We start from the raw sequence: 24,201 nt of genomic DNA, 5'->3' as shown, positions 1-24,201 counted from the left end.
AACTACTGAGCCTGCGCGTCTGGAGCTTGTGCTCTGCAACAAAGAGAGGCCGCGACGGTGAGAGGCCCGCGCACCGCGATGAAGAGTGGCCGCCGCTTGCCACAACTAGAGAAAGCCCTTGCACAGAAAGGAAGACCCAACACAGCCAAAAATAAATATACATAAAATAAAAATTAAGAGCTTTAAAAAAAAAAAAAATCTGCCGCATAGTAGGTACTCAGCAAATGCTAGCTGTTTTAGCATTATTTGGAAGAGAGAGGCAGTTGGGAGACCTAGGAGAGTGATAGGGAGGGAAGCTGAGACTGGCTGTAGAATGTCATGGGAAATGCTGAACTATAGCCAATTGAAAGCAAGGAAGAGATATAGCGGGTTGTTGCACAAGCATGAAAGGGTACGTGGAGAGAATTATGGCCAAAGCTAAACTGGTGTGGTTTCCCAGGGAAGGAGAACACACCACAGGGGGCTGTCAGCACTGAGAGTCCTTTGTATGTAGCAATAGGGCAGTACAATGGTATTTTCAATCACTCACTCATTCAGTCCAAGAACACTTCCTAAGCATCTCCCACAGGTGTGATCGTGAAATAGGGGCTAAAGATGCTTCAGAAAAGACCCCCACCTTGAGATGCTTCTATCAGAGTGGGAGATAACACTTGGATAAACAAGGGGGTTGAACCAGCTGGAGCCCGGGCACCGTTCCTTGGGAGCCCGCAGGCATCAAAGGGAGGATGGTCTGGGACAGATTTCTGTCATAACTATATATTCATTGTGGCCAAGACAATTCTAATAGATGGAGCCGATCAGTCCAAATCAGTACGCTCTATGAATACTCACGAGCATGCTGGTAGGCAAGTGAGTTACCGAAGCTTGCTGAAGAAGGAACCCGAACACCGGCAAAAGCCAGGAAAACAAAACCCACCAGTTTCCCGTTGGTAACAATAAATGTAAAGGTAATAAACAGCCCCATGACTGTGGGCTTAACACAGCTCTACATCTATCACTGTAGGACCGTGTGAGAGCTACACATGCTAAGGGCTCCACATGCATTGTGTCCTTTAACTGTAGAAATCAATCTTTGGGGAAGTAAGAAGCATTGTTCCCTAAGGAGAGGTTCTGATGAAGGAAGCAGGGGAGACCTGGCCTAACAAAGGCAGAGGAGCTGATGGAAGGGGACAGAGACACCCTGCCACCTACACTTCCCAGCTAAATGCTCAAGGTTTTCTGAACTATCCACAAACAATAAAACGAGGCTTTGGTGTTCATGTGCAGCCCGCCCAAGGATGGACTGTTCAGGCTGACCTCTTCGCTGTAACACAATTAATTAGTTTACCCCAAACTTGTAAGCCACATTTCATTGTTCTCAGACTGCCTGCTCCGACTGTTTGCTCTTTCCTTCCTGCTCTCTTATAAATCCAGGTTTTATTTCTAAATAATGGTCTCGTGGCTATCTCCCTGTTATATAGTAAACTGCATGTGAATAAATATCTCTGGGTTATTCTGTGATCCAGAGCTTGGGCTTTGGAGTCAGCTATGCCTGGGTTCAGATCTCAGCTCTGTTACTCTGTGGGTGACTTAACTTGCATGAATGACTTGACTTCTCCAAGACTTGGTTTTCTCATCTATAAAATGGAAATTTAAAAAAAAATGTGCCAGCTCATCGGTTCTGTGAAAGATTTAAATGAAGCAATCAATAATCAAATGCCTTATTTAACTTATTATTATCAACATAGTCAGGCATATTGTTACAAGAGTTGCTCAAACATTTCTTATAACACTGATGAAAAATAATAGCAATGCAAAATCACTGCGCTTGTTTTTTGAAATGGGACCTGATAACATGAAGACAGGGAACAAAAAGAAGGAGAGGTAAGTAGAGGTTCCTGTAAGAGCAGATGAAGCTTCCAAGGCTATAGGAGGTACCAAAGGGAAACGTGCACCAAAAATAAATCTCTATGTTGGAGGGTGGGGGATGGGTGGTAGCAGTTCAGGCACCTGCATAAATTGTTGGGATCAATATGTATTTTGAGGCAATTTTTGAAAATGATCCTAAGAGCTCTGATGAGAGAGAGATTATTTACAGCAGGAATCCTAGGAACATCACTGCTGGTTTCATGGACATTGTAGTATTTGAACTGGGCCTTGGCGATTGGACAGGGGATGGCATTCCAGCCAGTGGCACCGTCCGAGAAAGGGCTGAGATGGAGTGCACAGGAGACCACTTTGGATGGAGAATGACAAAAAATGGAGGAAGTAAGGTTGGCAGGAAGCAATGAGACTTAATCATAAAGGACCTTATTTCTAGACTAGGGTGTTTCAACTTTATGGACGATAAGGGGACATTGGACCCTTTTGAATATGAATGTTCATGCCTGAGTATGGGGGTGGGAGGTGTGTGTGTGTATCCTTGTGTATAGAGGGAGGAAAAGGGTGGTATAGGGAAGGAGAGATACATATGATCCAAGCTGGGAAGCAGAAACCATGGTCTTCCTTAATCATTAATCATGACCTATAATATGTGCAAAAAAAAAAATAGGAGCAGCAGGGCCAGGTTTGGGTCTGTTTGAGAAACTGAAAGAAGTGCTCTGGGACTGTAGATAATTCCACCTGAGAAGGCAGTTCCTGGAGTCAGCCCCGAGCTCCCTTTTATGTATCTGTGTGTCAGGGACCTGTATAAACACGTGTGTGTGTGCACGTGTGCACACGCACGCGTGTGCACGTACACAGGCATTTCCTTTTCGGCAGAGGAAAAGCAGCCCCACTCTGATACTAGAAGCCCCAGATGATGAGATCTGGCAGGAGGAAGCACATCTTTTATTCGTTAAGAAGCTACTTGAAAGACAACTGTCATGATAGGTGGCCATTCCTTCTGATAGTGGGAGATTCCTTGCCCCTCTCCACAAGGTTCTTAAGAAGCAGCCGCTCAATGTAAAACACTGGATGGACTGCCTAAGTACATAGTAGACACTCAGTGTATAATCACTATTACCATGATGGTGGTGGTGGTGATGATTCAGTAGGGGCTGTAGCTCTGAGCAGAGTACTTAAAAAGAAGTGTCTGATATTTTGGTAATTGGGATTGAGGGAGTGAGTCCTTATTTCTTTTTTATATTAGGAAGCAGAGTGGATGTATTCTTCTAGCATTGAACTGAGGGTCAAGAGACTTGGATTTTAATAAAATGTCCACTCTCTGGACTTCATTCTTCCCATCTGTGAAATGAGGGATTAGATTCTAAGGAATCTCTCAGGCCTCCTAAGTACCTTCAGTGCCTTATCCTGAGTCATACACTAGGCAGGGCCGAAGATTCTGGTCTCTTTACCTCAGAGCCCTGCGGATGAGAGTTCAGGGGAAGCAAGTCTCAGCACCGCCAGCAAGTGCCTTCTCCTAGTGAGACCTGTTCAACAATGGAGCACACTGCTCTGTGAGGTAGTGAGCTCCCCGTCACTGGAGCAGGGCCTGGTGGTCACTCTGCAGGGAAGAATCAGGGAGATTCCCTCACAAGGGTCAGAAGTTGGATTGAATCACCTCTGCTAAGCTTCCTCCCAAGTCTGAGATTTAAGGATTCTAATTTGAATTGTTATTTCCCACCTTCTCACTCCTTCTGAGATGGTCCATCCCCAGTGCAGACCAGCCAGACATCAAAGACCCTGACGCGATCACCATCCCCAGGAACGAAAGCTGTGGATGTCTCTGCCGAACCTGATCAATGACTGCTGGGTCTAATCACCAAACAGGAACTGTTTCCTACAGCTCCTTCCTGCTCACTCACCTCTTCTGAAAAAAATGCAGATGGTACCACTCTTCCCTCCTTGGAAGTCTGCTTTGCAAAGACAACTCAACTCCGTCTCTAAAGACAAAAGAGCAAACGAAGACACGTAAGTGCTGCCTTGGACCCTCGAGGAGTGACTATCTCATTGTGGAAGTATGATCAGCTCAGACCTGGGGGCAGAGAAACAAAAGGCAAAGCCCTTGCCCTTGCCCTTGCCCTTGCCCTTGCCCTTGCCCTTGCCCTTGCCCTTGCCCTTAAAGAGCAACTTGGCTGGCTGGGGTGATGACCTCCAGATGAGAAAAGCAACGAGAGGGAGACACAGTACAGGAGGGAGCTTCCTGGCTGCTGACCGACCTCCAGCTGGGTGAAACCGCAGAGGGCTCCACGTCTCCATCCACAAAACGGACTTTGATTAGAATCTTGGTGTTAAGCTCTTGAAGAGGATGAGCTTGAGATTTAGACAGGCTGTGTTTGAGTCTGAACTTTAGACTTTAATGTCCTATAAAGTGGTACTGCTGATCCTTTACCTCTGAGGGTTTGTTATGAGGCGTAAGTGAGGAATACAGGCAAAGACCTCAGCCCGTCTCTGGCAGATGATAAATACTCAGTGAGCCTAAGCCCCATCCTGCAGTGCCTCTGCCAGGCTTCATGTCCTATGCATCTGTTGTTTTAGGTCACCAAAAAAAAATTTAAGACGCATTTTCAGAGGAAAAAAGCAGAAATGTTCACTCGTCAAACTTACATCCCACTCCAAAAGTACCCACCACTGCTTAGCATTTGAAGTGCAGATTCTAGAACAGTTGACATGCATTTATATAGGGAAATTTTAACTATATATTTTTCCTGAAACTTGCTTTTTTCTACTTAATACAATGGTTTAAAGATGACTCCATGTCAGTTCACCCAAATCTACAATATTCCGTTTCATAGCTGATTAATATTCCATAGTACAGATGTATCATGAGCTAACCATCCACCAGTAATAGGCCTTTAAGTTATTGTTGTTGTTTTTGCTAATATAAACAATGCTACAATGAACAGCCTCATGCATGAATTTTAATGACTATGTTTGAGGATTTTTAAGTTGGAATTATATGATAAAAGAAAAGATATTTTAAATTTCGATAGGCAACGCCAAATTGCTCCCCTGACACTATGATTCCAACGCTTAAACTAGTCATTACTGAACATAAATTGATTAAAAACCCATTATGAATCAGGCATTCTTGCAATACATAAAATAAATCATATACAGAGACTTCCTTCAGAAGCTTATAACTTGCTATGGGCACACACTTTCCAAACAGTAACAATACCAGGTATCAAGTACTCAGACACTGCTCAGGGTAATAATAAGGGGCCTTCTGGGGAAGGTGGCTTTAGACTTGGGAAAGGATAGGAGGGCTGTGGGCTATGTCACTCCTAGGGAGTCCTACCTTCCAAAGAAGTGATCAAGGAGGACTTCCAGAAGGAGGTGGCCCTGGAGCAGTCACATGAAAGAGGAAGGAGCCTTAAATAGGGAGGTAGAGGTGGGTAGGCATGGTTGATGGGCACAGGGTCTGAAACAAAGCAGGCTTTGAGGTCAGACAGACCTGAATCCTGGGTCTACTTCCTATCAGCTGCATGACCTTAGACAAGTAACTTAATCTCCAGGAACTCCAATTTATGCTTTGTAGAATGGAGGTAGTAATCCTAGTAGCCTCAGAGAGTCATCATTCATTGTATCACCAAATACTTAATGAACACATACAAGGGGCCTTGGTGTTGTCCTAAAAAATGGGGGTGCAACAGCAAACATGCCACATAACCCACCGCTGTCCACATGGAGCTGACATTCTAGTTGAGGGTGAAATGAGGCCATGCATGCTCAAGAGCTTAACATAGTGCACAGGACATAGTGAAGCATTTTCGTTTAAGCTGCTAAGGTAAGCAGATGTCATGAGCATGAACAGGGCTTGCAAGAGACCAGTAGGATGTTGACCCAGGATTTTGTAAGGGATCCTGAAAGTTGATTGTTCCCGTTCTTCCCTTTCTTTTTACCTTTCAGTCTTCCTCGTTTGCGTTCTCCTCTTTAAATTATTCCCAGTTAATCTTCCTCTTATAGGAGGAGCTGGAGAACAGCTCTTTGGCTTTTATGCCACCAGATTGTTTAAAGCTTTCGTGTAGAGCAGAGTCAGCTGGTCTGACTCCTCTGAACGTGACGTGTCGACTGGGGTGGGGGGCTGGGGTTGGGGGAGAGGGGCTACTTCTGGGTCAGAGCCATGTGCTCAGGAGAAAGGTCCTCCTTCATCTACTGAAACTGCTGCTGTCCTTGCGAGGAGGAGACTATTGGAGCTCAAAGCCTTTTTTAGAGAAGAATCTGATCCAACCCCCCACCTTCACTGTACAGTGTTGGGAGAAATAGGAGGCAGTATTTGAAACGAGACTTATCGGTTTTAAGGACTGAATTGCAAAGAGCAAGGCGGTGTGTGCTTGACAGCCGAGAACTGGGGACTGCCCACCCTAATTCCTAACATATCAACATGGCATTTTTTTTATGATTTGTTTTTTAATTTTATTGAAGTATAGTTGATTTACAATGTTGTGTTAATTTCTGATGTACGGCAAAGTGATTCAGTTATATATATATATTTTTTTTTTTTCATGTTCTTTTCTATTATGGTTTATCACAGGATGTTGAATATAGTTCCCTGTATACAGTGGGACCTTGTTGTTTATCCATTCTATATACAATAGTTTACATCTGCTAATCCCAAACTCCCAATCCTTCCCTCCCCACCTCCCCTCCCCCTTGGCAACCACAAGTCTGTTCTCTATATCTGTGAGTCTGTTTCTGTTTTGTAGATATGTTCATTTGTGTTGTATTTTAGATTCCACATATAATTGATATCATATGGTATTTGTCTTTCTCTGTCTGACTTACCTTGCCTAGCATGATAAATCTCTAGGTCCATCCATGTTGCTGCATATGGCATTATTTCATTCTTTTTTATGGCTGAATAATATTCCATTGTGTGTGTGTGTGTGTGTGTGTGTGTGTGTGTGTGTGTGTGTACCACATCTTCTTTATCCATTTATCTGTTGATGGACATTTAGGTTGTTTCCATGTCTTGGCTATTGTGAATAATGCTGCTGTGAACATAGAGGTGCATGTATCTTTTTGAATTATAGTTTTGTCTAGACACATACCCAGGAGTAGAGGAGTAGGATTGCTGGATCATATGGCAACTCTATTTTTAGTTTTTTGAGGATCCTCCATACTGTTTTCCATAGTGGCTGCACCAGTTTACATTCCCACCAATAGTGTAGGCAGGTTCCCTTTTCTCCACACCCTCTCCAGCATTTGTTATTTGTAGACGTTTTAATGATGACCATTCTGACTAGTGTGAGGTGATACCTCATTGTGGTTTTGATTTGCATTTCTCTAATAATTAACAATGTTGAGCATCTTTTCATGGGCCTGTTGGCCATCTGTATGTCCTCTTTGGAGAAATGTCCATCTAGATCTTCTGCCCATTTTTTGATTGGGTTGTTTGTTTTTCTGTTATTGAGTTGTATGAGCTGTTTGTATATTTTGGAAATTAAGCCCTTCTTAGTAGCATAATTTGCAAATATTTTCCCCCAGTCTGTTGGTTGTCTTTTCGTTTTGTTTATGGTTTCCTTTGCTCTGCAAAAGCTTATAAGTTTGATTAGGTCCCATTTGTTTATTTTTGCTTTTATTTCTATTGCCTTGGGAGACTGACCTAAGAAAACATTGGTATGATTTATGTCAAAGAATGTTTTGCCTGTGTTCTCTTCTAGGATTTTTATAATATCATGTCTTATATTTACATCTTTAAGCCATTTTGAGTTTTTGTGTGTGTGTGTTTGTGTGTGTGTGTGTGTGTGTGTATGGTATGAGTGTGTATTCTAACTTCATTGACTTGTGTGCAGCTGTTCAACATTCTCAACACTACTTGCTGAAGAGACTGTCTTTTCTCCATTGTATATTCTTGCCTCCTTTGTTGAAGATTAATTGACTGTAGGTGTGTGGGTTTATTTCTGGCCTCTCTATTCTGTTGCATTGATCCATGTGTCTGTTTTTGTGCCAGTACCATGCTGTTTTGATTACAGTAGCTTTGTAGTATTGTCTGATGTCTGGGAGGGTTATGCCTCCTGCTTTGTTCTTTTTCCTCAAGATTGCTTTGGCAATTCTAGATCTTTTAAGGTTCCGTACAAATTTAAGGATTATCTGTTCTAGGTTCTGTGACAAATGTCATGGGTAATTTGATAGGGATTGCATTAAATCTGTATATTGCTTTGTGTAGTATGGCCACTTTAACAATATTAATTCTTCCAATCCAAGAGCATGGGATATCTTTTTCATGATCTTTTTTAAAAAAATTTTATTTAAGTATAGTTGATTTACAATGTTGTGTTAATTTAATGTGGCATTTTTAAAAAACAATGGACAGAATCTAAGCAACTCTAAAAACTGCTCTGTGGTTAGCAGGGGAGGAGGGGCCTTGTAGCTCTTTGAAAGCAAGTATGAGGCCTCCTGACCTTAACAGAGACGGACCTTTATTCATAGGTCAGCATACCTCAGAGGGCTAAGAGACATTTGAAAGAGGTTGCAGTATCTGCCCAATAGAATTTTTAGGATTGTTAAAGCATTCATGGTGTGAATTCCAGGGAAATTGAGGTAGTATCTTTTTGACCTGTAACAGGAAGTTCTGTTGATCATGGAGGCTGTATTCCTCTTGAACATTTGGGGAAACAGAAGCCCAGAGATGGTACAGGACTTACCCAGGTCATACAGCCAATTAGGAGTAAAATTAATTCCAAAGTTCAGGACTCCCAAATAGTGACCTCCTGTCTCCAACCTCTGTCCCTATGTCATCAGACTTGTCCTGTTCTTTGATCCCAACCTGCACTGAACAGTTAAGCTGTGAACTGATCACAACAATGATACTGCTATGGTTTTAGTCTTTTTTGTCCTGCCAGGCTCAATGAGCACTATCTTAAAACACCCTGTGTGGGGAGCACAATTCTTGGCCCCGTTTTAGAGATGAGAAAACTGAGGCTCAGGGAAATTAACAAACTTGCCCAAAATGGCATAGTAAATAAATGGCAGCAGTTTTTAATTTGTGGTATTTATTTATTCATTTGTTTTATAAAAGACATTCCCAAGTCACAAAAAAATGGAAAATAGAGATAATTTAAATAAGTATTTTTAAGTCCCCATGCAAACGTAAATATTGGTTGATACTTCTCGAGTTTTGCTTTTTTTTTTTAACGATACATAGTGTTTTTATTTTTATAAGACTTGTAATGATATGCCTATATGATTTTTCACCCTACTTCCTGTTATAACCTAAGTGTGTTCCGTGTTATCACACAGTCTTTGTAAACATAATTTCTAACAGCTACATTATAGTCCACATAATGGATATATCAGAGGAATGCTAGGAAAAGCATTGGTGGAAGGGGGAAGAAAACATAGAGGGAGTCAAGAAGAAGGTGGGAAATTGACATTTGGAGGCAGAGTGTAAATAAGAAAAGAACAAGGGAGGCTCTCATGGGAGAGAGAGGTCATGGGATTAGGCCATTACTTGATTCACAGGTTTTGTAGAAAGGCTTACAGGAGAGAGTGGAGGAGAGACTCTACAGGGGAATAAAGACCAGCTTGCATGTCTAGCCTGGATTATTGCAAGAACCTCCCAAGCCATCTGTCAGCCTCTAGCCTGGTGACATGTGACAAGAAGCTCCACTGAGTATGAGGTTGCCCCCTCTACCCACCACTCCCAGTCACCACCTGCAGGAAGCCCTCCTGCCCCTAGATCGATAAGCATCTCCTCCCTCTGCTTTGGTAGCTCTAGATGCCTTGCTCATCCAGGCAGGTGTAAGGTGTTCTCTAAAGGCAGGCATCATATCTACTGTGTTCACGCCAGAGTCACAGGGCCCAATGTAGTACTAGGCACATAGTTGGTGCTCAGATAATTTTACCAAATTAATTGGTGAACCAATTAACTGATTTATTACCTTGGGCTACCACAGCCTTCCCTTCTACCTTCCTTTCTCCTTTGCAGCGCTGATCAGTCATTAATATGCATAGGAATCATCTGAGGATCGTGTTAAAATGCAGATTCTGATTCAGAAAGGTCTGGGATGGAGCCGGAAATTCTGTATTTCTAACTAGCCACAAAGAGAAAGCTATGCCTCTTTAAAGCACAAGTTAGGAAATTCTGTTGTCTCCAGACCCAGGCATTTTAGCATCCTATACTTTAATGCATCCATGCATTCATTCAGAAATGCTCATTGAGCGTCTACTATGTTCCAAGCTCTGTGATTGGAATTGAGGACTCAGTAGTGATCCAAGTAAATGTGCTCTCTGCCCTCTTAGAGCTTATGGTCTAGTGGAAGAGGCTGGCATAAACCCAATAACTCACCAATTAATCAATACTTGGAAACTGAGCTATGTGCCAGAGAGTAAAGTAGTGCAATGCTCTGAGGGTTCATTGGGATGGGAGGGGGCTGACCTCAACATGGGTTCTGGGCAGCTTCCTGAGAAAGTCACAGTAGATCTGAGATCTAAATGGTGAGCAGGTTTAAAGAGAGAAAGCGGTGAGGGAAAAGCATTTCAGACAGAGGGAACAGCATGTGCAAAGACTCTGTGGGTGGCAAGAATATGGTCATCACTGGGATCTTTGCAACACACAGGAGTCCAAAATTGACATCCTTGTCCCTTAAGCAAAACATGGCCAGGGAAATACCTTCCTAGAGAAATTAGCACTTTTGTTGCCCACATGGCTGGAACAATGGCATTTCCCAAGGTAGTGAGAAATCTTGGATCAATGAGAAAGGTGAGAGTGGAGGTGAGACAGATGGGGGCCAAATCTATGTTTTCTTAGCATCAGAGGTCATGCGGTACAGCCAAAAAGGCTACAGGTTTTTGATGTCAGAAAAACAAAAGACCTGGATTCAAACCTTGCTTCTATCACTTATCACATGTCTTGGGCAAGTCATTTAAACCTTTCTAAATTTAATTTCCTCATCTATGAAATGGGGATAGTAATGCAGTACCTACCTTGCAGGGCTGTGATTGGATATTTTTGAGATGATTTGTATAAAACAGCTACTCAGTCAACTTCCCCTCCTCCCTCCCAACTTCCAACCTCAGATGCCCTAAAGTGATGTCCAGGGAGTTTCACCAGCTCTTTTCATTGGTGGTGGCCCATCGATAGTGGGGGGAGGTAACAGTATGAAACTCTAGTGTGTAGAAATAAGGTGACCCTCTGAAGAGTATGGTGAAAAATCATCTTCTAAAGCTTGAGTCGACATGCTGGTCTAGTGGTCAAAAGCCTTTTCCCCAAGGAAGAGGTTGGTCACAGCTACAGGGAATCCTTGGCCTTCTAGCAAGTCTAAGGCTGCTGCAGACTTTTGAAGGTATCAGCCCAGATGTTCCCCTTGTGACAATGGCATTGACATGTCTGCAGAGAGAATGCTTCCCAGGGCAGGAGAGGGCAGTTTGGAAGTTTGGCAGCATGGGGCCTCCTTGAGAAAAAAGTTTGCAAAGAACATCCCAGACTTTGGGGGAAGAGATTGTGGAGCTGCTCCCTAATTCCAGGCTCCACCTGTGTGAATTTGAGCACAGAAACACCTAAGGTAGCATCCAGAGCCTTTATGCAGGGCCAATGTGAAGCTGAAGCCCCCCTATGTCACAACCTGGTTTTATGACATTGGACTGGTGATTTCTTTTTACAGGACCATGGTGTACTCATCTATAGAATAGGGATCCCAGGATCTCCCTTGAAGGGCAGTGGAAAGGATTAAATTAGCCAATGGGCATTAAAGATTTCCACAGAGTTCTTTGCTTTAGGAGGTGCCATTTTGTCATGGCAAGGGGACGGGCGAGAATAGGGCAGCTGCCGAAGGCAGGCATGGCTCTTGGCCCTGCCGCTCAGCCCTGGGTGACACAAATACGTCCTCTTCCCTCTGAGCTCCAGATGTGAAGGGGTGACAACCTCTGCATGATGGGCTTCTGATGATGGTGAACAAGATCAAGACACATAATAAAGAATTTTACAGTGCCTGGCCCAAAGTAGGCCCTCAGTAACAGGGAGCCTTATTATCTTATTATTATTATTATTATTATTATTATTAATAATAATAAAACAATAGGGACTGGGATAACCTCAGTTTAAACTTGACCTTCATGGCCAGAAGAGAATAAATACTCAGGAATTAGATGTGTCCTGCTGAAGTTCGGAGCTACTGTCCTTCAAGCTACTGAAGACTTTACTTGGATCATCAAAGAATATACTCCCCTTTACAGATGAAGAACTGAGGCCCAAGAAAGATAGGTCTTTCCCATGTTCACATAGTTAGTTAGTAACAGCCTGAACTGAGCCAGACTCCCAGGCTAGGGCTCTTGGTACCAACCTTAGGGATTCTCATTCAACATTTCTTGGCATTAAGACCCTCAACACCATGGCCCCTGTTCTTCTTCCGGCCACATTCCCCACTCCTTCCCTAAAAAGATCTCCACCCCAGCCAAGCTGCTCTTCTTACTAGTAATTGAAAACACCCCCTATTTTCCAGACTCTGCACCTTTGCCCGTGCTGTTCTTCTCCAGAATGCCCACCTCACCTAAGGAAATATTTCCACCAATCTGCACCTTTTCTTGTCTTCGGGGCCCCGGAGGTAGAGGTGCACCCACAGAGGTATGCCATGAGGGAATGTGGATATTACCAAAGCACGAACCCCCCATAATTTCCCCGAGGAATGGATGTGAAGACACTTGGTCCACGTGGCTCTACTCACCTTCTCGCACATGCCAGAGTGTTACGAGCAGTATAGATTATTTTAATGACAGCATTACTTCCAACTGCATCTCTCCCATCTGTTCTTCCCCAATTACGAATGCAGAAACGCAGCATGTGTCTCCATTCTGGCAGTAGAGAATGAAATATAAGTGCCGTAAAGGGGAGTATATTCGTTGAACAATACAGTTGGCACCTGGGAAGCTTGCCTTGTGTTTCAGACTCTCCTGCATCTTTGAGAGGGAACCAGAGCCTCCTTAAGAAAATGCCACAGCATGCTCGAATCATCCGTCCCTTCCCCCAAATTTAGGGCAACTGAGAAATGACAAAGCCAGCAGGGTTTTGTCCAAGAAAGAGACTGGGGTTCTCGTGGAAATGGCCCAAACCAAAGTGAGAGGAAAAAGGAATAAATGGGAAGTCTGTTTGTCACATCAAATGCACGAGGCAGGGGCTGAGGCTGGGAAGGATTAGGAAGAACAGGTTCTATGGGTGCGGGCAGAATCTGAAGACCCAGAAGCATGCCAGGCAAAGTAACTAAGAGTGTTTTCATTCCCATTTTTGTACACGAGAAAACAAAGGCACAGAAAGGTTAGGTTACCTGTATGAGATCACACAGTGAGGACATGGCAAATCTGAGTTCAAACTCAGCTCTAATAGGAAGTCGATTCGGAACCACCACACAGGTCCTAATAAGGTGATCCCATCTCCCAAGCCACAGCCACAGTTGAATTGATGCCCCTATTTTTTGCACACCCATAGCTACTTAGCAAAACCCAAGCTGGCATCTCTCACCCCTGCCACAGCAATAGACAGGATTAGCTGCAGAAAGGAAAGTAAAGAGAGGGCAGCCAAGTCCTAGATTTCAGAAAACATATCATTCTCCGGGCGAAATACACTTCAGGGAGGGAAGAAATCCCTAAATGTTTTATTAGAGGAATTCAACAACTACAAATATTAACAGCAAGGCTATGAATTATTTAAAATTCAACTACCTAAACCAGCCTATAAATCAAACATGAAAGGTTCTTGTCAGAAAGAAAGAGGCTGGGTTTGCTCTTGGTTCTGAGCTCTTAAGAAAGAAGCCTGACCTCGTGTTTATTGAGCACCTACTGCGTGCCAAGTGTCGTGCTTTTCTCTGTTTCCATTTGGAGTCTCACGTGAAGCCTGGGTCAGGGAGAGATTATGTATGGGCTGCAGTTTACAGATGCAGGAAACCAAAGGTTTGAGGTGGAAAGTGATTTCTGTACAGACACATGGTTAGTTAATAGGCGAGCTGATGCTGAACCAGCTTTCGCCTGGATTCAAGGCCATCCCTTTGCACCGTACCAGGCTGCCTCTCGGCTGGAGGACACATGTCGGTGTAAAAGCAGAAAGCAGAGGCCTTAGACACATCATGTTGAAGGCAGGATAACTACCTCCAGCTCCCAGTGGCCGGAACATCACAGACAAGCAAAGCTCCTGGAGTCAGAATGCCTGGAAATTAGTCACGTCTTTGTTTTTGTTACTGCTGCTGCTGCTACTACTGCTGTTATTGTTGTTTCTAGGGAAGTTTTTATTTTGAACTCATTTTAGATTTACAGAAAGATTGCAAAGATAATACTGAGAGTGTTCATTGGCACCTCACCTGTTTTCCTCTGATGTTAACATCTTACCATGACACAGTCGTCAGAACTAAGAAACCAACATCGGTACCTTACTCTTCATGAAGCCCGAGACTTCATTTGAATTTCACCAGTTTTTCCAGGAATACCCTCTTTTCTGTTCCAGAATCCAATCCAAGATATAACATTGCATTGAGTTATCATGTCTCCTCAGTCTCCTCTGGTCTGAGACGGTTTCTCAGTCTTCACTTGTGTTTTGTTTTGTTTTTTGACCTTGACAGTCATGAGGAATACTGGTCAGGCATTTTGTAGAATGTTCCTCGATTTGGGTCACACCATTTCCACCAGCTGTGTGACAGTGGATCCATGACTCACACTTTCTACAATTCTCTTAGCTTGCTGAGAGTATTGAATGAGATGAGGCCTGGAAAGCCCCCACTCAGGGCCAGTGTGCTCAGCCAACACAGCCGTTATTTATGGGACTGATCTTACGCTCTTGGGAGTGAAGGTGCCGCGGAGTAGTTCTGCGTGGTAAAGTCTAGGGCATCGGGTTGCTTTGCTCTATAATCACAGAATCCCAGACCTAGAAGGAGTAGTAGGACCATGTGGTCTGACCTGCCGTTGCAGCTTGAATGCCCATCACAGGGCAGATTGCTCCGGCGATGAGGCGTGCACTTATTTATAAGGCACCCATCCCATCCTCGAGCCGCCGGGACTGGTCTTCTTTCTCTATCCCACTTCCAGTCCGTTACAAGGCTTACAGGAACCCCAGTCCGCTCACTCTCTTACTCTACAGAGTGACTACTTCATTCCTTCCCTTCCTGCAAAACTCTAACACAGCCTCCTGCCATCACGCTGTCAGTGGAGGCCCTTGCTTTTTATTGCACTGAGAAAACACAAGTAATGAGAAGATTCGAGTCTATTAGTTTACTGGTATCTATACCCTAAACTCTGCCTTGCCTTCTTTTCTTTTATTTATTTGTTTATTTATTTTGCAGATTCAAAATATTTTATTATTAAAATGTAAACATATAGAAATTACCAAATACCAAATATTTTATTATTGAACATCAGAGGAAAGAAACTGGCCTTTATTCTTCAAAAGTGTCACTGGCATGAAAGACAAACACAAACTGAGATTCCAGGTAAAAAGAGACTAAAGAAACATGAGAACTACATGTAATATATGGTCCTGGAGCAGGTCCCGTGAAACCGCGCACCTCAGATTGGGACTTGAATCCCTGCGCCGGTACTCGAACCCAGCCTAAACCCAGATTGGGACTTGAACCCACGCAGCCGGGACTTGAACCCAGCCAAAACCCACAGTCTTCCAACTGAAATCACACACCTGGTTTCAGGACTTAATGAAGCTCAGGTTCTTGATGTCTCATCGCAGAAAGAATTCAGTGAGAGACAAAGTGATAGGTAAGAAGTGGATTTATTTAGAGAGAAACACACTCCGCAGACAGAGTGTGGGCCATCTCAGAGGGTGACAAAGGCACCAGGGTATGGGGTTGTCAGTTTTTATAGGGGTGGGTAATTTCATAGGCTAATGAGTGGGAGGAGTATTCCAGCTATTTCAGGAAGGGGTGGGGATTTCCAGGAATTGGGCCACCGCCCACTTTTTGATCCTTATGGTCGGCCTTGGAACTGTCATAGCACCTGTGGGTGTGTCATTTAGCTTGCTGATGTCAGCGTATACTGAGGCTCAAGGTCTAGTGGAAGTTGACTTGTCTGCCATCTTGGACCCATTTGGTTCTAAACAGTTTATGTCATGTCCTCGGGCTATTTCATTCTTTCAAAGGTTGTGCCCTGCCCCCATCCCTCCTGTTTCCCCTGTATTGGATGGAAAATGGAAAAGACAATTATAAAGGACATAATTGGGTCAATTGAAAAAAATTAGAGTATGGAAGTTAGATTTGATAAAAGTATCATATCCATGTGCAGTTTCCTGATGTTGACAACTATTCTGAGGATATTCTTGTTTTTAGGAAATACACAGTGAAACATAAAGGGTAAAGAGGCATGATGTCTGAAAACTATTGTAATAGCTCAGGAAAATAGATAACAATATGTGTGTGTGGGAGAGAGAGAGAGGAAGAAAACAAATGTGTCAAAATGTTACAAATTGGTGAATCTGGATAAAGGATGTATTTGCCTTCTTTTATGATGGGTGTTCTCCCTGCTCCAGTCTAAGTGCAAGCCCTCAACTCAGCAGAGGTGGGTTTATCAGAAGCAAAGGGAGCCTAAGCTTCAGAGACCTTTATTTCCCTGGCGCCTGTCAGTGCTAGAGGTTTCTAGAGCTTGTATATATTTGAGGTGGAGATTGTGACCATGTATACATACATTTGTATGTTAGCATTTCAAGTAAATTATCTAAAGCCTATGGTTCTCAAGGTGGTGGAGGGCAATGTCTCAGACATCGTGAGTTGTCAAACTTGGGGGACGGCTGCTACTGGCATCTAGTGGGTACACACCAGAGATTCTGCTAAACATCCTACAATGCACAGGACACCCCCCTCCAACAAAGAATTATCTGGCCCAAAATGTCAATCTTGTGCAGACTGAGAAATCCCATCCTAAAGAAATCTCAGAAGAAAGATACGTGCATCTTTAAAGTGTTGTTGATTTGCTATGATTTCTCGTCTCGTATTAAGTAAATATTCATTTCCATAACTGATTTTGAATTCATGATTTTGAATTCTTTTTCTCAAAAGAAGCCTCTTTGGATTGCATCAGTGCAGGTCCCACAGAATTTGGACTGTCCCTGAACTCAGGCACTGGGCTCCCTTTCCACCACTGTAGGCTTTGCTTTTGCAGTTTCTCCCCTTTCCTGGATCATGTCCATCAATATAAACGTGTTTTCAGATCTTTCATCTTACAAAACAAAACAAAACCCTTTCCTTGACCCCTCCATAGGAATTGGGCTCCACTCCAATTCTCTGCCCTCTTTTTATAGCACAACCCCTCTAAAGAGTTACCTGTATTCACCACCTCCAGTGTCTCATCTTCCTTCTCTCTTGAATCCGCTTCCACCGGGCTCTCACCCCCGCTTCCCTCCCAGCAACACACTCAAATCTCATTGTCAATGTCCCCAGTGACCTTGGTCTTGCCAAATTTCAATGACCAATTCTCAGTCTCTATTTCCTGGACCCTTTTGTGTAACATAGCTGGTCACTCCTTCCTGCCAGAAACATCTTCTTTATTCTAAGGCAACACTCTCTCCTGATTCTCATAGGCAGCTCTGACTCGCTGGCCTCTGCTGGAGCCTCCCTGCTTCCCGACCTCTAAATGTTAGAGGTCACCCCAGCACACTCCTCAACTTCTCCCTCCCACACGGATTTCATTCAGCGCCCTGGTTTTAAATGCCAAGTAGCTCAGCCCCAACCTCATAAATGCCTCCATTTGAATGGTTAATGGGCATCTCAAACGTTGCATGTCTGGAACCGAACTCATTATGCCCTCCACCTGCTCCTCCCACAGTCTCCCATCCTGGAAAAGGCACCGACGCCCATGTGCCCTGTTACTCAGGCGCAAACACTTGGAGTTATCCTTGACTAGTTCTACCTCTCGTGTCCACGTCCAAACTGTCAGCAGATCCTGTTTTGAGAATATTCCTTGAAAGTACATCTACCTTAAAATATATCCACCTTGAAAATATATCCATTATTCAAAAATGTTTCAACACCCTCAATTGACCTCCGGGTTCAAGCCAGTATCAAGCCTCAAGACTGGTCTCTGCTTCCCCTCTTGCTCATCCCCACCAAGTCCATTCTCCACATAACTGCTGGAATTATCATTTAAAATAAAAATCATATCATACCACCCCCTGCTCCAATGCCACCCCCGATGACATCAACCATCTAAGCATACTTAGAATGAATCCAACATCCTTTCCACTATCAACCCTTTCTGAGCTGGCCTCTGCCGACTTCTGCTATTTCCTACCACGCCCTCACTCACTCCCTCCATCCCTGGCCTGCTTGTTCTCCTTCTAGCACTCCAAGCTTTTACACATCTCCCAGATGTTTGTGTCTGGTTCCATTACTTCACCCAGGTCTCTTGAATCCACTTTGTGCATGCATATGTTATTAGTGTATAATGCATGTATAATATTACACATGATATGCTTATGTTGTTTTCAGTTCTGTATACCCAGCCCCTAAAACAAGAACAAGCAGAACAGAGTGTGCCAAGTGTGTGCTGTTATCACCCTGTCTTTTCCCCACCTCCTGTGGATCCTAGCTTCCCTCTGGGGCCACAAAGAACAGGGCTCTCCGTCTGCTCTGCGAGAGCCTTTAGAGAAGTGAAACCACCAAAATAAAAAGAGAAAACTTCCTTATCCAGGCTGAGGATGGCAACGGTGATAATGAAGATGATGATGTTTTCAATGGGGAGGGGGAGCATATAGGTGATAGCCTCTGTTTATCAAGTCATTTATTTTATTTTAACGTTTTTATTGGAGTATAATTGCTTTACAATGGTCTGTTAGTTTCTGCTTATAACGAAGTGAATCAGTTATACATATACATATGTCCCCATATCTCTTCCCTCTTGCATCTCCCTCCCTCCCACCCTCCCTATCCCACCCCTCTAGGTGGTCACAAAGCACCGAGCTGATCTCCCTGTGCTATGCAGCTGCTTCCCACTAGCTATCTATTTTACAGTTGGTAGTGTATATATGTCCATGCCACTCTCTCACTTTGTCCCAGCTTACCCTTCCCCCTCCCCGTGTCCTCAAGTCCATTTTCTAGTAGGTCTGCATCTTTATTCCTATCTTGCCCCTAGGTTCTTCATGACCATTTTTTTGTTTGTTTTTTAGATTCCATATATATGTGTTAGCATACAGTATTTGTTTTTCTCTTTCTGACTCACTTCACTCTGTATGACAGTCTCTAGGTCCATCCACCTCACTACAAATAACTCAATTTAGTTTCTTTTTATGGCTGAGTAATATTCCATTGTATATATGTGCCACATCTTCTTTATCCATTCATCTGTCGATGGACACTTAGGTTGCTTCCATGTCCTGGCTATTGTAAATAGAGCTGCAATGAACATTGTGGTACATGACTCTTTTTGAATTATGGTTTTCTCAGGGTATATGCCCAGTAGTGGGATTGCTGGGTTGTATGGTAGTTCTATTTTTAGTTTTTTAAGGAACCTCCATACTGTTCTCCATAGTGGCTGTATCAATTTACATTCCCACCAACAGTGCAGGAGGGTTCCCTTTTCTCCACACCCTCTCCAGCATTTATTGTTTGTAGATTTTTTGATGATGGCCATTCTGACCGGTGTGAGATGATATTGCATTGTAGTTTTGATTTGCGTTTCTCTAATGATTAATGATGTTGAGCATTTTTTCATGTGTTTATTGGCAATCTGTATATCTTCTTTGGAGAAATATCTATTTAGGTCTTCTGCCCAATTTCGGATTGGGTTGTTTGTTTTCTTGATATTGAGCTGCATGAGCTGCTTGTAAATTTTGGAGATTAATCCTTTATCAGTTGCTTCATTTGCAAATATTTTCTCCCATTCTGAAGGTTGTCTTTTCGTCTTGTTTATGGTTTCCTTTGCTGTGCAAAAGCTTTTAAGTTTCATTAGGTCCCATTTGTTTATTTTTGTTTTTATTTCCATTTCTCTAAAAATCCTCAACAAAATACTAGCAAACAGAATCCAGCAGCACATTAAAAGGATCATACACCGTGATCAAGTGGGGTTTATCCCACGAATGCAAGGATCCTTCAGTATACGCAAATCAATCTATGTGATACACCATATTAACAAATTGAAGGAGAAAAAACATATGATCATCTCAATAGATGCAGAGAAAGCTTTCAACAAAATTCAACACCCATTTATGATAAAAACCCTCCAGAAAGTAGGCATAGAGGGAATTTTCCTCAACATAATAAAGGCCATATATGACACACCCACAGCCAACATCATCCTCAATGGTGAAATACTGAAACCATTTCCACTAAGATCAGGAACCAGGCAAGGTTGCCCACTTTCACCACTGTTATTCAACATAGTTTTGGAAGTTTTAGGCACAGCAATCAGAGAAGAAAAAGAAATAAAAGGAATCCAAATCGGAAAAGAAGATGTAAAGCTGTCACTGTTTGCAGATGACATGATACTATACATAATCCTAAAGATGCTACCAGAAAACTACTAGAGCTAATCAATGAATTTGGTAAAGTAGCAGGATACAAAATTAATGCACAGAAATCTCTTGCATTCCTATACACTAATGATGAAAAATCTGAAAGTGAAATTAAGAAAACACTCCCATTTACCACTGCAACAAAAAGTCATTTATTTTTATGTCGGGCTCTCTGCTAAGAATTTACAAACCGTTATTCCATGTAATATTCATAATAGCTCTGTGGGGTGGTCCTTATCCCCATTTTCCAGACGAGGAAAAAGGCCAGCTTGGAGAACTGCGACTTGCCTGAGCTTACAAAGCAAACAAGTGTAGGGGTGGGTACCCCCGCCCTAATCTACTTAACTCTAAAGTCTCTTTTTGTCTTATCCTAGTGCCTTTCATCTTTCTTTCCCTTTTTGAAGTTGTTAACTCCAAATTTATTAACCTAGGGAATTCCCCGGTGGTCCAGTGGTTTGGACTCCACGCTTCCACTGCAGGGGGCACAGGTCCGATCCCTGGTCGGGGAACTAAGACCCGACATGCTGTGAGGTGAGGCCAAAAAAAACAAAGAAAGGCAAATTTATTAACCCACATGATCTGTAGAAACACTGGGACGAAGGTCCATCCAGCCCCATAGCCAGTGTCTGTTCCCTGATCCCGCAGCCTCAGCCTGCATGCCTTCACGCTGCAGTTTTGAAGTTCCACAGCCAGAGGTCCCTGCCTCTCACAATGGGGGGTTGGGGGGGGGGTGCTGATGCCATCAGCACGTGGCTAAGTACTCAGTTCTGGCGTTCTCCAGGCTGATCTAGTCTGTCGTTGGGTGTGGTCGCCTCCAAACAGTGCCTCTTACAGCCTTGGGTATCTGAGCAAGACAAGACCTCCGAGGGGTTTGATGGGGAAACTGAGGCCAGCGAGGCGGAGGCTTGCCCCAACCTTCTCAGTCAGTTCGTGGCAGAGCTGGGGCTTAAGGACCCAGTCCTCTGGTTCCAGGCATGAAGCTCCTCCTGCCGCCCAACATTTTTCTATAGTGCCTACCTCTCCACCTCGGTGTCACCCTCCTTCTTCCCCCCCCACTCTCATTCATCACCACCTCCACCACGTTTTGTTTTCTAGTTCAAATGGTAATGATCTTGTTCTTACACAGCTCCTTCCTGCCAAATAGATCCCTGCGCACAGTACAGGTGTTGGTAAAGGATATTGCCCACCATCCGTCTTTCTTAATCACACTCTGCTCCTGAAACGCAGCCATTTCTAGGGTGAAATACGGCCCCTCTTTAGCCATGTGTAACACCAGCGGGAAAACCCACGAAGGCAGGCCTGCTTTTCTAGATGAAGCACACTCCAGGTTCTAGGTTGGAAGGTCTAGGTTGGAAGATTTTCTTGGGTCTGGGCTGTGGACGCGTTGTCGCTACTTGGAGCCTGCCCAGAGAGCTTTGTGTGGGGCTGCAGCTCACTCTCTGGTGCCCTTAGGGACCCAGACTAAAGGCTGAGGTATCTTTTGGGCCCCAAAGAAAGCCTGGAACATAGGTAACTCCAACCTCCAGGCTCTAAGCGGCAGTGGGAGCAATACATTACCCAGCTCTGTGACCACAGGGCCGAGGAAAAGGGCACTGGTCCTCCAAACTACTGAATTTATCACCTACTCTTGTGAAACAGTCAGTGAATGCATAGCCTGGGTTCCAGTGCACATTTCTCCACTTCACGGCCGAGTGATCGATCGTGAACGAGCCTCTTAACCTCTCTGAGTTCTCAGTTTTCTCATTTATGTAAAGGGAATCATACTCCAGCTGAAAGGGTTGTTCTGAGCGTTAGATGAGAAAATGCAAGCAATGCTCTTAAAGAATGTAAAGAATACTTAATAGTTGTTTCGTAATTGTTAGCACTTTTTACTATAAGTCAGTAAGAAGATTAATGAAGAAGTGCTAACAGAGGAATGAAAATAGAAAAATACCAAGCAGAGAAATTTTTAGGTTTATAGATATTTTTATATTTATTGATATGATAATAATATAAGGTTCTCACTTGAAGGTATTTTTTAGCTTCTTACTGCTGCTTTTTTCTCTCCAGTTTCTGTCTTTCCTGAGAATTCTCACCTATATATTTTCCCTACTTTTTTTTTTTTTAACATCTTTATTGGAGTATAATTGCTTTACAATGGTGTGTTAGTTTCTGCTTTATAACAAAGTGAATCAGTTATACATATACATATATCCCCATATCTCTTCCCTCTTGCGTCTCCCTCCCTCCCACCCTCCCTATCCCACCTGTCTAGGTGGTCACAAAACATCAAGCTGATCTCCCTGTGTTGTGCGGCTGCTTCCCACTAGCTATCTATTTTACATTTGGTAGTGTATATATGTCCATGCCACTCTCTCACTTTGTCCCAGCTTCCCCTTCCCCTTCCCTGTGTCCTCAAGTCCATTCTCTAGTAGGTCTGTGTCTTTATTCCCATCTTGTCCCTAGGTTCTTCATGACCATTTTTTTGTTTGTTTTTTAGATTCCATATATATGTGTTAGCATACAGTATTTGTTTTTCTCTTTCTGACTTACTTCACTCTATGACAATCTCTAGGTCCACCCACCTCACTACAAATAACTCAATTTCGTTTCTTTTTATGGCTGAATTATATTCCATTGTATATATGTGCCACATCTTCTTTATCCATTCATCTGTCGATGGACACTTAGGTTGCTTCCATGTCCTGGCTATTGTAAATAGAGCTGCAATGAACATTGTGGTACATGTCTCTTTTTGAATTATGGTTTTCTCAGGGTATATGCCCAGCAGTGGGATTGCTGGGTCGTATGGTAGTTCTATTTTTAGTTTTTTAAGGAACCTCCATACTGTTCTCCATAGTGGCTGTATCAATTTACATTCCCACCAACAGTGCAAGAGGGTTCCCTTTTCTCCACACCCTCTGCAGCATTGATTGTACATTTTTTGATGATGGCCATTCTGACTGGTGTGAGATGATATCTCATTGTAGTTTTGATTTGCATTTCTCTAATGATTAATGATGTTGAGCATTCTTTTATGTATTTGTTGGCAATCTGTATATCTTTTTTGGAGAAATGTCTATTTAGGTCTTCTGCCCATTTTTGGATTGGGTTGTTTGTTTTTTGATACTGAGCTGCATGAGCTGCTTGTATATTTTGGGGATTAATCCTTTATCAGTTGCTTCATTTGCAAATATTTTCTCCCATTCTGAGAGTTGTCTTTTTGTCTTGTTTATGGTTTCCTTTGCTGTGCAAAAGCTTTTAAGTTTCATTAGGTCCCATTTGTTTATTTTTGTTTTTATTTCCATTTCTCTAGGGGGTGGGTCAAAAAGGATCTTGCTGTGATTTATGTCATAGACTGTTCTGCCTATGTTTTCCTCTAAGAGTTTTATAGTGTCCGGTCTTACACTTAGGTCTCTAATCCATTTTGAGTTTATTTTTGTGTATGGTGTTAGGGAGTGTTCTAATTTCATTCTTTTACATGTAGCTGTCCAGTTTTCCCAGCACCACTTATTAAAGAGGCTGTCTTTTCTCCATTGTATATTCTTGCCTCCTTTATCAAAGATAAGGTGACCATATGTGTATGGGTTTATCTCTGGGCTTTCTATCCTGTTCCATTGATCTATATTTCTGTTTTTGTGCTAGTACCATACTGTCTTGATTACTGTAACTTTGTAGTATAGTCTGAAGTCAGGGAGCCTGATTCCTCTAGCTCCGTTTTTCTTTCTCAAGATTTCCTTACTTTTCTAAAAAGGATTTCAAGCATCCCACTAACCGAATGACCTCACATAAGACCCTCCACATTTGAATTCTGGGCTGGCATCTCTCCTTTGATCCATTTCAACCACACTCCCTGAGCGACCACTATATGCCAGACTCTGGGGTATAAA

General features: G+C 43.1%; 1 protein-coding gene across 3 annotated transcripts in view; it reads left to right on the top strand.

Moving 5' to 3' along the window:
• ASTN2 (astrotactin 2) overlaps nucleotides 1–24,201 on the top strand; it is an 898,930-nt gene that overhangs the window by 481,207 nt on the left and 393,522 nt on the right. The window lies entirely within an intron of this gene.

Source organism: Balaenoptera borealis, assembly GCF_965194805.1.
Source record: "Balaenoptera borealis genome assembly, chromosome: 8".
NCBI lineage: Eukaryota > Metazoa > Chordata > Mammalia > Artiodactyla > Balaenopteridae > Balaenoptera > Balaenoptera borealis.
The sequence above is the reverse complement of the archived record's forward strand: the minus strand, read 5'-3'. Positions and strand labels throughout refer to the sequence as shown.